Below are 16,951 nucleotides of genomic sequence, written 5' to 3'. Positions count from 1 at the left end.
CCATTGGTCAGAGCAGGGTCATGTGACCCAGCTCTGAGCCCGAAAGTATAGCTGTCTTGTCTCCCCAAGCACAAAGCTTGTGAGAGCGTGCATGCCCACGCGCACAGCATGAGCGTGAACAGGAGGATTCCCATTCACAGAGGTAAGCCTGCTAAGCACCAAGCTCATAGTGCGGTCAGTGCCAACATGGACTCATCCTAAGGCTGAGCTCACACTGCCTGCAACGGCCACGCGCTTCCTTGCGTGCCTTCGCTGCGCTCTCCTGCAGCCCAGTGATCTCTATTCAAGCTGCAGGAGTTAGGTCACGGCTGGGGCCATGAAAAAAATTCACCTTCAGACCGGGGGTGGGGGGCGAGATGTGTGGGGGGGGTGCAGCGGGAACCGAGGGTGTGCACAGCGGGGACTGGGGGTGTGTGCAGTGGGGACATGGGGGTGTGCAGTGGGGACCAGGAGGCTGGTCAGAAGTAGGGGGAAAAGGGCGAGCAGAAATGCAGCTCATAAGGAGCCCTTTTTAAACCATAATGCTCAGTAATAACTTTTTATTTATGTTTTCTCCCTCCACCCCCCCGTCCCTCCCCCGTCCCTCCGTCCACCATGTCCCCCCCATTCCCCCGTCCCTTCAGTTTCACTGCCGAGTCTCAATTTCAGCAGCCAATCAATGTAAATGTCTGGACATTGATTGGCTGCTGAATCTGACGTCACGCTGCTGCAGCCAGGAATCAAACATTAAAAAGACTACCGCGACTTCAGCAGCGTCAATGCCGCATTTTGCCTCAATGGTAGTTTCAATACTAAACACTACCATTGGCCGCCAGGCATCTGAGATGAACGCACGCACGTCGTGTGAGCGGGGCATAAGGAGATTAACGCTCTGTGGACTGGCTGCAGCGTCTCTCAATTCACTGTTCCAGCCTACTGAGTCAGTGACTCTGTCACATATATTATTCTGTATAGTGGCTTTAAGCATTAGTCAGCTTGATACCAAATTGGAAGCATGGGTCTTTTGTTTACCTTTTCACACATTACACTCTTTTATCCTTTTGTAAACTAATTGCATGTAGGAATGTGGCTATTATAGAAAGTGTTAGCAGCATATGTAAGGATCCGTGATTCTCGCTACCCTCAGCGAGATTCCTGCTTACCTCAGCTCACTATCGGGTGCTCCGTTTTCCCCGTCTCCAGCAGCGCTTCACCTTGGCCATCTACCAGCCTCCGGTCTACGGGCATGCACGCATCACGTGCGAGAATTAATTCAGACTCCTCTGTCCCGCCTCTGGTTTGCACCTGTGCGGGGGCGTCATAGGCTTGCCACGTACACGTAGGTACCACATCACCAATCCCCATCAGTAAACCTTCCCACACCTGTCTCCTGCACCTCTTCAGCCAATCTCAGCAAGCGCTCCTGACTCTCCTTATCCTCATTGGTCCAAGTATGCCTTATCTGCTCAGCCGTTCCACTGGTTCATCGGATGAGCATAAACCTTCCTACGTGCGAAGTGTTCACTGCTGTCTTGCCTCCACAGACGTGCCGTGCTTCCTGATCTTTGCTCCTGACCTTAGATATTCCTCCAGACTCCGCTCTTCTGTTCTCCTGACCACGGCTACCTATAACGAACCGCACCTCTTCATCCTGACCTCGGCAATGTACCTCCTATGATCCGCTACTCTCCAACACTGACCTCGGCAAGTATTACTGACATTCCAGACCTCTCCTACTCCAACCCGGCTACCTCGATGTATTGTATGTCTTTATTTATATAGCGCCAAATGTGTACTCAGCGCTTCACAAAGAATACAGTACAGGGAATTTTAAAAATACAATAAGTGCAGCAAAAATCAGACAATGGGAAAGTAATTCCCTGCCCCAAATAGCTTACAATCTAAGAGGTTTGAGGGGAAACTTACAGAGACAGCAGGTGAGGGAATAATTGCTGTAGATGGGTGTTAAATGAAAAGGTTAACACCATTTAAAGGGGAAGAGATTGCAGGGAGGCGTAGGTGAGATCAGGTGTGTATGTCTGGCTTCAGGCTTAGGGGAGATCCCCAGCAGCAGGAAGGAGTAGATAGAGGGTGTGAATAGAGGATCTGTGTGGGTGTTTTTTATTGAGGGGTAAAGAAGATATATATATATGAATAGAGTTGGAGACATGGGGCTGGTAGAAAGAAATGTGTATTTTGAAAAGAAGCGAGGTCAGAGCAAATATAAATAGTAGCAGCATCATGGCAGCAGTAGTTTAGTGCTGAGATGTGTGGTCTGGGATAGAAAATGTCCACATTTCCAGCGTAGTTCACATCCAGGATTGAGGGCCCGTAGGTGTTCTGTAGTCCCCTTGTTTCCCTCCTGTTGAACTCCCTGTTAAACTCGACCATGCCACTTAAAACTGGGCCACTTTGAATCTTGGGCTGCTTTTCACAGCTAGGGCTGCTCTGGTTGCTCTTATAAAGGCCTAATAAGTCACCTGACAGAATTTATTTCAGCCCAACCACCTAAATTAGCACATGTGAGGCATATTAACACAGATGGTTTTTTCAACAGGGTCTTGTCATGCCTAAGTGTTAGTGTAAGTTAATTTAATTAAGACTAGACTAAAGATTACAACTACACATAGCACAGGATTGCTTGCAGACAGACAATTCAGATATGTGTTTTACCTGATGTAACGCTTGACTGCCCGCAGACCTGGCCAGTCTCCAGTACTGAGATGGTTAAGGGTATAACACGTAACCACAGCAGTGAGGGCGTGCCCGGAGTGTGGTAAGATTCATTGCCGGGTCTGGTGAGAAAGGGTTAGCCTGATACTTGCCGTGTCCGGGGCACAAGAGGTCTGAAGGTAGAGATCCGAAAGCCATAGGTCAAGGGCAGGAGAGAGCAGCGTAGTGAGGTCCAAAGCCGAGTCCAGGGAGTAGCGAGGTACACGAAGTCTAACGAGAGCAGAGATCAAATCCAAGTGTATCAAACGAGGGCAGGAACTGGAGCGAGAACTGCAACACAAAAGAGAGCCAGGCATAGACCTCCGTACTACAAGAGCCACAGGAAAACTATGCAGAGCGAGGAAGGAGAGGGCAGACAGGAACTATAAATGTTGGAGAACCAATGGGCGCAAGAGGCGGAGCGGGGGCTTGACTGAGCGGTCCCAGGGATAGGTTTAGATGCCTGGTGAGGTGTTCTCTAGTGGGAATAGCCTCCAGCTGATGGGAGGTGGAGCCAAGGCTGCAGGAGGAGTGTAGAAGAGTGTAGCAGCGTGTGGGCGGAGGCGGCATGTGCCGCGGAGGAGCGGAGCGGAACCTGAGCAGAGTGGGTAAGGAGCTGGCGTGGAGGAGGCCTGGGACGAGCGGTAGTACTAGGAGTCGGGGTTAGGGGGACCCGCTGTAAGGCGCGTGTCCCCCGATCCCTTACACTCAACAAATCTACTGTACACTCCACACGCGCCCACGCGGCTGTGGGTTGGTGTAATATCAAATCCCCACCTCAGCCTCGTGGTTATGCCTTGTTTGTGGTGAGCACTCCGTTACACATATACGGCCATGTTTAGTAGATACTTTACATTTTGTAAGACTTTAAAGCTTCATTCACTTGAAATGGCTATAAAGAGCCATATTAACTAAGCAAACCAATTAAAGTCCCAAAATAAGAAGGCCATATATCATTATGATTAAGTTATCCTTTATGACAACGTGATTGGTGAAAAACTGGCGCTAATTAAATACTAGTGATCACTTAAAATACAGTGAATATATATAACACACATATAGTGATCTTAAAGAAAAATAGTGTAATAGTGAAAATATAATAAAGGTTGTAACCCCCTGCTCAGACCCTCTGGAAGGGACTGTCTTGACTGGTCTCAGATGATCAAACGATATTTTCTCAACCCAGGGGGAGCATGTAGGAGAAAACACAACAAAAAGGAAACACACTAAGTGCAGACAATATTGTTCAAGTGTGAGATAATGTGATGCTTGGCCTCTATGTGCTGCTATGTCAGTAGGATAAGTACAGTGGCGGGATATGTAGAGTCTGGTGGGTCCCTCTGGACGTAGACTGGAAGCAGCTGGGACTGGGATGTCAGTAGCAAGTGTACATGGAAAGATAAAGAAAGACCTCCATGGTGCAGATCATGGTAAACAGATAAACTTTATGTAGTAATAAAAAATGTGCACTCACAATGTTTAAAATAAATACAGGCGTTTTGTGACTATATAAGTGATAGGAAGGTAAGGGTGGTTGCCGCAGCTCACCGCACCGCCGATGTCCCGGACAGTTCTTCTCCGCAGGCTCCCTGTGTTCCTCTCTACACCATAACAGTGTGGGGATCTCCTGCTGCGGTATCTCCGGCCACCTCACTTCCGGTCTTAGACCTTATATTGATTTTAAACATTGTGTTTCCTTTTTGTTGTGTTTTCTCCTACATGCTCCTCCTAGGTTAAGTTATCCTTTATACATGTATATGTTATTTGTTTATAAAGTGTTTTACCAGGAAGTAATTGAGTATTACATCTCGTTTTCAAGTATGTCCTGGGCTGTAAGGAATCGGGGAACACGTCCTTTGCGACATGTTCCCTCCATACCTGTCATATCCCAGACCTCCGCTCTTGCACCAACATGTGCGCACCCCTCGCTCTGCTTACAGAGAGCGTGCACACGCACGGCTCTTCTAGGTTGACACGGAGCTTAGCTCCGACCCCTCGGACGTGCCATGCTTCTCCCCATTCTTCTCCCCAGCTGCGTAGCAAGTACTCGTCAAGCCCACTTGTCTCCTGGAGCCAATCCTTGCTTCCGCAGAGGCAGCGCCTCCACTCCGCCTCTCTTGCTACTGGTTCCTGTGTGCTACAAATACCCTGCCGTTCCTGTCATACCTTGCTGAGCATAACTTGTTGTAGCCTTGAGCACCTACGTCTGTTGTGCCTTGCTCCTGGTCCTATGTTTCTCTTGCAGTTAACCCTTCGTGTACTGACCCGGCTTGACCTTGGAACCCCTCTGGATATTGACCCCGGCTTACCCTCAACTCTGCGGACTTCTCCAACCCAGTCCACGGCTATAAGGACATCCACAATTCTAACCTCTCCAACCCCAGACCACGCTATACAGACTTCCACGATTCTGACCTCTCCAACCCCAGACCACGGCTAACGGACTTTGACTATCCTGCTCTCCCTTCAAAGACCTTGGCAAGTATCGATTAATCCACTCTTTCCAACCCAGACCCAGCTACGTTTGACAATCTGCCTGCCAGGCACTCTTCCGCTGCTGTGGGTGCGTGGTTTGCTTCTGTACTTCCCAACCTCAGTACCGGGGTTCTGTCTTGCTCGTGGGCAGCGCAAGCGTTACAGTATGCTCAGCCCAACGAACATGGATCCCCCTGAGGTGGGTCAAGCCCTGTCTTCTATCTCTGAGCATTTCCAATACCAAGATAAAAAGATTGCGTCCCTGACTCAAAACCTGGCCACGGTTTCTCTTAACCAATCACAAGCCAGAATTATTAGGCCTGCTACTCTGTCTGTTACCTCCCCTGAAGCCTCTCTCTCCCTCGAGCCACATCTCCCCACTCCCAATCGATATGCGGGAGATCCCCATGGATGCCCAGGTTTCCTTAACCAATGTGACATACAGTTCGAGTTAACCCCTTCCCGCTTCTCTTCTGATAGATCTAAGGTGGTGTATATTATCGTTTTATTAACCGGAGATGCATTGTCATGGGCATCCCCCATCTGGGAGCAGAGACCGGAGCTTATCCAAGACTTCCCATGCTTCAGGAAGGAATTTAAGAAAGTCTTTGACACTCCTGGCCATAAGAATACTGCTGCTTCTTCTTTGTTTCACATTTCTCAGGGTCACAGACCGGTTGCAAGATACGCTCTAGAATTTCGGACCATCGCGGCAGAGACAGGCTGGAAGATGAGGCGTTATCTGCAGCTTTCTGGCAAGGTCTCTCCTAGACATTAAAGAATGAATTAGCTGCTCAAGAAAGACCCACAATGCTCAAAGATCTTATTGCCATGTGTTTTAGGGTGGATCAACGCCTTCAAGAAAGGAGGCTTGAACGCCATCACTCACGTTCTCTCACACCAACTGCTCTTGTTCACAGTTTGTCTCCTTCTACTTTCCCAGCTCTTGAGGCTCCAGAACCAATGCAGTTAGGAAGTCACCAGTTCTCCCCTTCAGAGAAACAGCGTCAGAGAACTGGAGGATTATGTCTTTACTGCGGACTGCCAGGTCACCTGGTGCTTCACTGTCCCACGAAGCTGGGAAACGCCAAACCCAATGAGGTATAAGGGGGTCTCATTGGGTACCATTTCTTCTTCCCCTCCTAGTAAGAGAGATCTACCTACAGTACCAGGGTCATGCTGTCTATCTTCTTTGAGGGTCCTGGCTTTCTAGTTCCGGCCTCTGCCTTCATCGACTTAGGGAAATTTTGTGGATCAAGATTTCGCTTCCAAAACATAAGATTCTTCTGATCAAGAAATCAATACTGGTGGGTCTAGAGGCTATCGACGGACATCCTCTCCAGCCAGCCTTCATTTCATTGGAGACTCCTACACTTGCTCTCTCCACTAGTGACAGTCAAAGAGGAAAAGATCTCACTGGATGTTATTCATTCCCCCTCTGTACAGGTAATTATGGGCCTTCCTTGGCTCCAACAACACAATCCACTTATTGACAGGACAGACAAGAGACCTATACAATGGGGTGTTGCCGCTGAAGTTGCTCCTGTATCCTTGGTACAACTTATCACTGGCTTAGAGACCAGTACCCCTGCCAAACCTATGCTTCCTGAAGTATATGCAGATTTCATTGATGTTTTTGATTAGGTTCGTTCTGAAACTCTACCTCCTCACCGCCCTTATGATTTCCCCATAGATATTCTGCCCAGTGCCATCCTTCCTAAAGGTATATCTTATCCTTTGTCCCTTCCTTAGACTAAGGCTATGTCTGAGTATATTCAGGAGAACTTAAACAGAGGGTTCATTAGAACTTCTTCCTCCCCAGCCAGGGCTGGGTTCTTTTTTGTTAAGAAGAAATATGTTACACACAATCCATGCACAGACTATAGGGGTCTTAATAAAATAACCCTGAAGAATTGTTACCCCTTGACACTCATTTCAGAATTGTTTGTTTCAGAATCGTCTACAAGGTTCTTCCATTTTTTCTAAACTCTATCTTCGTGGGGCCTACAATCTCATACGCATTCGACAAGGGGACGAATGGAAATGGCCTTCAATACGAGAGACGGCCATTACCAATATTTGGTCATGCCTCTCGGGCTCTGTAATGCCTCAGCTTTTTTTCAAGAATTCGTGAATTATATTTTTCGAGTTGTCCTCAGCATTTTTGTAATTGTCTACCTAGACGATATTCTTATTTTTTCTAAAATTTATATCCGAGCATATCTAGCACACTAAGCTAGTTCTCTCCTAGTCTACGTGAGAATCATCTCTATGCCAAGATGGAGAAATGTCTTTTTCACCAAACATCCACCTCTTTCTTGGGATATATTATCTCTGATAAAGGCTTTTCCATGGATCCTGATAAACTCAAGGCAGTTGTAGATTGGCCCCAACCCACTTCTCTTAAGGTGATTCAGCGGTTTCTTGGCTTCGCCAATTATTATCGTAAAGTTATCGTATTATCGTAAAGTTTTTCCGCCACAGTGGCTCCCATCACCGCCCTGACGAATAAAGATGCGGACACTTCTTCCTGGTCTCCTGAAGCATGCCAGGCCTTTGAAACCCTTAAGAAAGCGTTCATCTCTGCTCCCATCTTACACCATCCAGACCCTAAACTTCCTTACACTTTGGAAGTAGATGCCTCGGATATTGGAACAGGAGCCGTACTCTCATAGAAACAATCCCTTCAGGATAAGCTACACCCTTGCGGGTTCTTCTCAAACAAATTCTCCCCCGCAGAACAAAACTACGATGTTGGCAACAGGGAACTTTTGGCCATCAAACTTGCTTTACAAGAGTGGAGACACCTCCTGGAGGGCACTGAAAATCCGATTTCGATTCTTATCGACCATAAAAATCTATTATATATCGAGGGTGCCCATCGCCTTGGCTCCCGGCAGGCTCACTGGGCATTGTTCTTTTCCAGATTCAAATATATTATTTCTTAGATTCCTGGTACTAAGAATTTAAAAGCTGACGCCTTGTCCCATCAATTCATCAGTGAAGACAAATCCAAAGACATTCCTGAGACCATCCTTCCCGCCAAATGTGTCATTTCGGCTAACTCTTTTGATGTACTGGACAAGATCTTGGAGACTCAGACGCTCATCCCCGAGGGTATGGAGGTGCTGGAGGGTTGTTTGTATGCTGCACCTCAATTTCAGCAGAAAATCCTTGAGTGGGGTCTGCCGGTCACCCGGGTAAAAAGAGAACTTACGATTTTATCAGACACCAAAAGTGGTGGCCTAATATGTTTAAGAATATCAAAGGATTCATCAACTCTTGTTCCATCTAGGCTCGAAATAAGCTCACCCGCAATAAGCCGTCTGGTCTGCTTCGTCCCTTACTCATTCCGGACCGACCATGGACCCACCTATCAATGGACTTTATTGTACTCTCACACACAGTGTCACACTCTCACACACAGTGTCACACTCTCACACACAGTGTCACACTCTCACACACAGTGTCACACTCTCACACACAGTCACACACTCACACACAGTCACACACTCACATACAGTGACACACTCACACACAGTGACACACACACACAGTGACACACAGTGACACACTCACACACAGTGTCACACTCAGTCAAACTCAGTCACACTCAGTCACACTAAGTCACACACTCACACACAGTCACACACTCACATACAGTGACACACTCACACACAGTGACACACACACACAGTGACACTGTGAGGATTCTGGAGTCACGCCGCTCACGGCATGCTCCTCACTTACCTGCAGCTCCGTCTGGGTCTCCCGCGGTGCACATGGACTCCGGAGGCAAGCCGCCGACAGCTGTTCCTCCTATGCGCGCGCGCACGTCTTCCTCTCTCTTCTGCTCTCGGAGAAGGGCGTGGGTCCGCGCACGCAGCCGATGGCACTGATTCACGGAGGCGCGGCCACACGGAGGCGCTCCCGCCTCTTAAAGGCACAACACCTCTTTTGATGGCCATCACCAAATACAGTCAGGCTGCTGGGCTTTATGGCTCCTCCCCTGGGACTCCTTCTGGACCTATACCTGCTGTAACCTGGCCTTTCCACACACCTCCACCTTGCTGCGCTGCTATTGGATCCTCTCTCTTATATATACCTTGCAGAGTCACTGACTCGTTGGCTGAGCATAGAACCAGTTGTTCTCACCTCTCTCTGCCTCCTTATTCTAATTCGCAGACTTCCTCGTGAACTGAACCGGCTTCCGCTACGTCTTCCTGTACCTCTGGCATCCCGAACTCGGCATACGGCTACACGACTCTCCGCACCTCTGGCATCCCGATCCTGGCTTACGGTAAACGACAACGTCCCTCTCTCTAACCCCGGACTTGGCTAACGGCCTCTCTACCTACCGTACCTCTCCTACCCCGATCCGGAATCCCAGACCACTCTTCAATCAAGACGTGCCCTCGTGGCTGTGGGTGGCGTTATTTCCTATCCCACCTCAGCACCGCGGTCCCGTCTCGTTTGTGGTGAGCACATCCTTACATTATGCTCAGCCCCACAAACATGGACCCCGCTGAGGTGGAGCGCACTTTAAACGCCCATACTGCTCTGTTTTCCAGACTAGAGACTTATTTAGACCAAGCAGATAAACGGACGGATACGTTGCAGCAAAGCGTCCATGCCCTTACTCTTCAGGTTCGAGCCCTCACTCAGCAACCTTCACCCGTGGCAGCTCCTGTACCGGCTAGGCCTGCTCCGACACCTCCGTCTGCCCCGGAACCACGAATTCCACCTCCCAGGCACTATGCGGGGGATCCCCAAGGATGCCGGGGTTTCATTAACCAATGTCTCGTCCAATTTCGTCTCTCTCCCTCTCGCTTTGTGTCTTCTGTCTCCAGGGTTGGCTACATCTACTCCCTTCTCACCGACCAGGCACTGGCGTGGGCCTCCCCCATTTGGGAACAACAGGGTGCTATCACACAGGACATCGATCTCTTCGTCGAGGAATTCCGAAGAGTCTTCGATACTCCCGCACGGAGGTTAACGGCAGCTTCTGCTCTTCACCACATAACCCAGGGAGATCGTTCGGTTGCCGTGTATGCAGTGGAGTTTCGCACTCTTGCTGCTGAGACAGGTTGGAATAATGAGGCCCTATCTTCTGCATTCTGGCAAGGTCTGTCTGAAACCCTAAAGGATGAGCTTGCCGCGCGAGATCGTCCCACTAACCTGGAGGAGTTGATCGCTCTGTCCATTCGTGTGGATCAGCGTCTGCTGGAGCGGAGATACGAGCGTTCTCATTACCGTTAACGGGTTTCAAGAACTCTTGCTCCCTCCTTCGTGGCTCCGTTACCTCCTTCCGGGGACATTCCAGAACCCATGCAGTTGGGAGGCAACAGGCTGTCTCCTGCTAAGAAACAGCGTCGGCGCAAGGCCGGTCTTTGCATGTACTGTGGCAATTCCGGTCACGCTGTACCCCAGTGTCCTCACAAACCGGGAAACGCCAGCTCCCAATGAGATCCCGGAGAGTTTCGTTGGGAATATTGACACTTTCTCCCATTGTCCAGAGCATCCTTCCCACCAGGATAATCTTGCCCATTACACTTTCTGGAGAGGGGTTTCACACTCAGGCACGAGCGTTCATTGACTCCGGTTCTGCAGGTAATTTCATTGATGAGACTTTTGCTAGACTGAACAATATCCCTTTGATCAACAGGAGGACGCCGGTAGGACTGGAGGCCATTGACGGTCGACCGCTTAAACCAGCATTTATCACGCTACAGACGGTGCCTCTTCTACTGCAGTTCGTCAACGTCCATACGGAGATCATTACCCTCGATGTAATCCACACTCCTTCTGCTGAGCTGATTTTGGGTCTTCCTTGGCTTCAACTTCATAATCCTCGCATCGACTGGACGGATCAGGAACCCATCCAGTGGGCTCCTTCTTGTGCCAAGACATGTACCCAGATTTTCCAGAGGATTGGTGGATTGTCTACCCTATCTGAGAAGATTAACTCCTTACCCTCTGTGTATTGGGAATTCCGTGATGTATTCGACAAGGCACGTTCCGAGGTTCTACCTCCGCACCGGTCTTTTGATTGTCCTATTGACCTACTTCCGGGCGCACCTCTTCCAGGGCAAGATCCTATCCTCTCTCTCTCTCCCAGAGACAAGGGCCATGAACACTTACATTGCTGAGAACTTAGAGAGGGGTTTCATCAGAAAATCGTCTTCCCCGGTCGGAGCAGGCTTCTTCTTTGTCAAGAAAAAGGACGGTTCTCTCCGCCCATGCATAGACTACAGGGGTTTGAATAATATCACTCGTAAAAATCGCTACCCTCTGCCTTTGATTCCGGAACTCTTCGACCGTCTCCAGGGAGCAACTATCTTTTCTAAGCTTGATCTAAGAGGTGCCTACAATTTAGTAAGGATACGAGAGGGGGACGAGTGGAAGACTGCTTTTAACACCCATGACGGCCACTACGAATATCTGGTTATGCCGTTCGGTTTGTGCAACGCACCAGCAGTTTTCCAGGATTTTGTCAACGAGATTTTTCGGGACATTCTGAACTCATTTCTTATTGTTTACTTGGATGATATCCTCATTTTTTCTAAATCCACTCAAGAACACATCAAACATGTTCAACAAGTACTGTTACGTCTTCGGGAGAACCATCTTTTTGCGAAGCTGGAGAAATGTCAGTTCCACCTCAAATCAGTGGCATTTTTGGGTTACGTCATCTCGGACTCCGGTTTCAATATGGATCCAGAAAAACTTAAGGCTATTCTGGACTGGCCTCGTCCGACTACTCTTAGAGCCGTGCAACGCTTTTTAGGTTTTGCAAACTATTATCGACGTTTCATCCGCAATTTTTCGTCCACCGTATCTCCCATAACTGCCCTCACCAAGAAGGGTGCAGATCCTTCATCTTGGTCGGAGACCGCCATTAGGGCGTTTGATCTGCTAAAGAGGGCTTTTGTGTCTGCTCCCATCCTCACCCACCCAGATCCTAAACTCCCATTTACCTTGGAGGTGGATGCATCGGACATTGGGGCTGGGGCTGTTCTGTCCCAGAGAACATCTCCCTTAGCCAGACTGCACCCATGTGCGTTTTTCTCGAAGAGATTTTCGTCCGCTGAACGGTATTATGATGTCGGGAATAGAGAGCTTTTGGCAATCAAGTTGGCTTTAGAGGAGTGGAGACATTTCTTAGAGGGTACTGAGACACCCATTACCATTCTGACGTATCATAAGAATCTCCTCTACCTAGAAGGGGCACGGCGTTTGAACGCTCGACAAGCCCGCTGGGCTTTGTTTTTTTCACGATTTAATTTTCTCATCTCCTTCATTCCTGGCTCCAAGAATCTAAAGGCGGACGCCCTATCGCGACAGTTCCTGGCGGAGGACAGGTCTGAAGAGCAACTTGAGTCTATTATTCCTTCTAGTTGTATCCTGTCCGCTAATTCGTTTGATATCATGGGCAAGATTCAATCCGAACAGTCACGGACTCCTGAGGGACTCAAGGTTCCGGACGGAAGACTCTACACGGCACCTCAACACCGCAAGAAGGTTCTCGAGTGGTGTCATTCCTCTAAATCAGCAGGACACCCAGGGATACGGAAGACCAACGACCTGGTTCAACGTACCTTCTGGTGGCCAGAGAGGGCTAAAGATGTGGAGGAGTTTGTAAAAGCGTGTAGTATTTGCGCTCGCAACAAGGTACCTCGGGTCAGACCTGCTGGGCTTCTGCTACCTTTACCCATTCCAGACCGTCCCTGGAACCATATTTCTATGGACTTTATTGTAGAGCTTCCAGAATCCAAAGGAAAAAATACGATTCTGGTGGTCATCGATCGTTTTTCCAAACAGTCGCACCTTGTTCCTTTGAGGGGTCTACCGAATTCCTCCAGGCTGGCAGATGTCTTCATTCAGGAGATTTTTCGTCTTCACGGAGTACCTTCTACCATTGTCTCGGATCGTGGGTCTCAATTCGTGTCGAGGTTTTGGCGTGCCTTTTCTCAGAAGTTGGGGATTTCGCTTCAGTTCTCTTCTGGGTACCATCCACAGACCAATGGGCAGACGGAGAGGGCCAACCAAAACCTGGAACAATACCTTCGATGTTTTATAACTGATACACAGGAGGACTGGGTGGATCTGCTTCCATGGGCCGAGTTTGCTCTGAACTCTATTCGCAATGATTCTACCCAAGAATCTCCATTCTTTATAAATTTTGGATTTCATCCGTCTCGGTCACCTTTCTCTTCTCTCTCCTCAGGGGTGCCAGCAGTGGACAAGCACGTCGCTCGCCTGAAGGTCTTATGGTCCAAGATTCAGGAGAACTTAAGGGTGGCTACAGGGAGACAGAAACTCCAGGCTGATGGACTTCGACGCCAAATGCCGGAGTTCGCCCCAGGAGACAGGGTATGGCTCTCGTCCAGGAATATCCGTTTGAAGATTCCTACAGTACCGACATATCTTATTGCAACAAATACCGGCGGCATGCCGGGATCTGCCCCAGCTGCCGCCAGTAATGCACGCGCGCCGCCGCGTTCCCCCACTCACCCCCCCTCCTCATCGCGCGCAATTTGCACACCCTTCCGGACCCCTGTACCCCTTCAGTTCTGCCCCTCTGCTTCCCCGTACCCCCGCTTACCTTAATTTGATGTCCAGGGGTGTCGGGGAAGCCTGGGGAAGCCGGGGAAGACGGGGAACGTCACAGTGCGCCGCCACGCGCCGCGGCTACCCGCTTCCCAGCCTCATACAGCCAGCGGCATTTGCTCGAATAAGAGCTGCCGCTGCTGTACCATGAAGCTCGCTCCCAAGTTCCTCGGTCCCTTTACCATAGTTAGGAGGATTAATCCTGTGGCTTACGAGCTACGTCTTCCACCTTCTATGAAGATACCTTCGGTCTTCCATGTGTCCTTACTTAAACCAGTGTTTCGGAGTCCTCGCTTTTCCAAAAATACTTCTTCTCCACGTCCGATTATGATTCAAGGTCAACAGGAATACGAGGTGCAGTTTGTCCTGGATTCTAGAATTTCCAGAGGAGGAGTACAATACTTGGTTCACTGGAAGGGGTTCGGACCAGAGGAACGTTCATGGATTCCTCACCGGGATCTTCACGCACCTCGTCTTCTACAGGCTTTTCATCGCAAGAATCCCTCCAAGCCTTATCATGGTCGCCCGGAGGTCGCCCCTGAAGGGGGGGGGTACTGTGAGGATTCTGGAGTCACGCCGCTCACGGCGTGCTCCTCACTTACCTGCAGCTCCGTCTGGGTCTCCCGCGGCGCACATGGACTCTGGAGGCAAGCCGCCGACAGCTGTTCCTCCTATGCGCGCGTGCGCACGTCTTCCTCTCTCTTCTGCTCTCGGAGCAGGGCGTGGGTCCGCGCACGCAGCCGATGGCACTGATTCACGGAGGCGCGGCCACACGGAGGCGCTCCCGCCTCTTAAAGGCACAACACCTCTTTTGATGGCCATCACCAAATACAGTCAGGCTGCTGGGCTTTATGGCTCCTCCCCTGGGACTCCTTCTGGACCTATACCTGCTGTAACCTGGCCTTTCCACACACCTCCACCTTGCTGCGCTGCTATTGGATCCTCTCTCTTATATATACCTTGCAGAGTCACTGACTCGTTGGCTGAGCATAGAACCAGTTGTTCTCACCTCTCTCTGCCTCCTTATTCTAATTCGCAGACTTCCTCGTGAACTGAACCAGCTTCCGCTACGTCTTCCTGTACCTCTGGCATCCCGAACTCGGCATACGGCTACACGACTCTCCGCACCTCTGGCATCCCGATCCTGGCTTACGGTAAACGACAACGTCCCTCTCTCTAACCCCGGACTTGGCTAATGGCCTCTCTACCTACCGTACCTCTCCTACCCCGATCCGGAATCCCAGACCACTCTTCAATCAAGACGTGCCCTCGTGGCTGTGGGTGGCGTTATTTCCTATCCCACCTCAGCACCGCGGTCCCGTCTCGTTTGTGGTGAGCACATCCTTACAGACACACAGTGACACACTCACACACAGTGTCACACTCAGTCAAACTCAGTCACACTCAGTCACACTAAGTCACACACTCACAAGAAACGGAGCTGCTCGTGGGGGAAAGAGCGAGTGAGGAAGCGCTCCAAATCCCGCGAGACTAAGCGAAACTGGCGTCGGGAGTCCCGCTCCAGGTCCCAATCACCGTGTCCAGCAAGGACATCGGAGAGCCACGGGGGACATAAGAGAGCCACGGGGGCATCAGAGAGCTACGGGGGACATCGGTGGCATGTTGGGGGGGGGGGCGGGCATTGGAGGCATTTTGGGGGGCATTGGAGGCATGTGGGGTGGCATCGGAGGCATGTGGGGGGGGGGGGCGGACATTGGAGGCATTTTGGGGGGCATTGGAGGCATGTGGGGTGGCATCGGAGGCATGTGGGGGGCACTGGAGGCATGTGGGGGGCATTGGAGGCATGTGGGGGGCATCAGAGGTATGTGGGTGGCATGTGGGAGCATCGGTGGGGCATGGGAGATGCATGGGAGATGCATGGGAGACGCATGGGAGACGCATGGGAGACGCATGGGAGGGGGCATGGGAGAAGTATGTTTGTGACATCTGAGGCATATGGGGGACATCAGGGGCATGTAGGAGCATCAGAGGGGCATGTGGGGCATGGGAGGGGGCAGGGGAGATGCATGTGGGTGCATGGGAGAGGCATGTGGGGGTATGGGAGAGTACTTACGTGCTCAGATGTGCTCACGAAGGATCGAGATTAAAAAGGAAGGCCGCTTCCATGCGTTCTCATGTAGAGCCTGGATGCGTGCCAAAAAAAATTAAAAATTGGCAGCGTGCCAAGTCGCGTCACACCAATCAAATAGGAGGAATTTTTTTTGTTTTCAGCGCGAGCAGGGGAAATTAAACAGAACCACGTTAGCTGCTTGGGCCAATAGCCAGCGGGCAAAATCCAGTCGCCCCTAGCGATATATGATCTAATTCTATATTAGTATTATTCCATATTGTTTAAATATTCATTAGTTTTTATTCCAAGCATTTACTGTATACAATAATGATGCAATAATGTACAGTATGTTAGGATTTGATGTCATGTTTGGGTAGAGTGATGTTTTACTTGTTTTCAAAGTCTGTATTACCCTAATTGAAAGTGGCAAACTTTCAAAGTAACTAACTTAACCACAGTAAGTAAGATGAAATGACTATATTGCAGGCCTTTTCTTTTCCAATTAGCTGCACACTCCCTATAAGAAAGGTGCGAAGAAAGCAATTATTAGAGTTTCACTACTCAGCAGATTTTCTTTTGTTTAAGACAAAAATTAACTGTAATATATAATACATCAAAGAGCAATGTATTTACCCAAATCCTAATAAGATTTGGCTAAACTATTTAACCCATAATTATCTATTTTTGCAACTATCGATTATCTCACTATCTATTGATATCCCGAACATTTGGAAACTGTATTTGTGTAATGCATGTTAATATAAAAAAACTGTTATGACCTCTTTAAATGCAGAACTATTTTTCTGTTATTTTAGGAATTATCAGAATAATACAAATCCAATATACCCTGGCATTTTTTACAATATATATTAAAAAGCAGCAATCCCGGCTGCTCACTCCCCCAATACTTACAGTTTTGATGTTGTTCTTCTCCCCCCTTCCTGGGGAAATAAATTGGCTTCCAAAGAATGGACCAGTAGGAAGCATGACGTGATGTTGCGGCTTCCTGTTGGATGACCACAGGTGCCATCTTTAAAAAAAAAAGGATGTGCACTGGCACTAAAAAATGTAGGGAGCTTGGTGGTCCACAGAGCTGAAAATAAC

Source organism: Ascaphus truei, chromosome 11 (assembly GCF_040206685.1).
Source record: "Ascaphus truei isolate aAscTru1 chromosome 11, aAscTru1.hap1, whole genome shotgun sequence".
In the NCBI taxonomy this organism is placed as follows: domain Eukaryota; kingdom Metazoa; phylum Chordata; class Amphibia; order Anura; family Ascaphidae; genus Ascaphus; species Ascaphus truei.
This window is presented reverse-complemented; position numbering follows the sequence as displayed.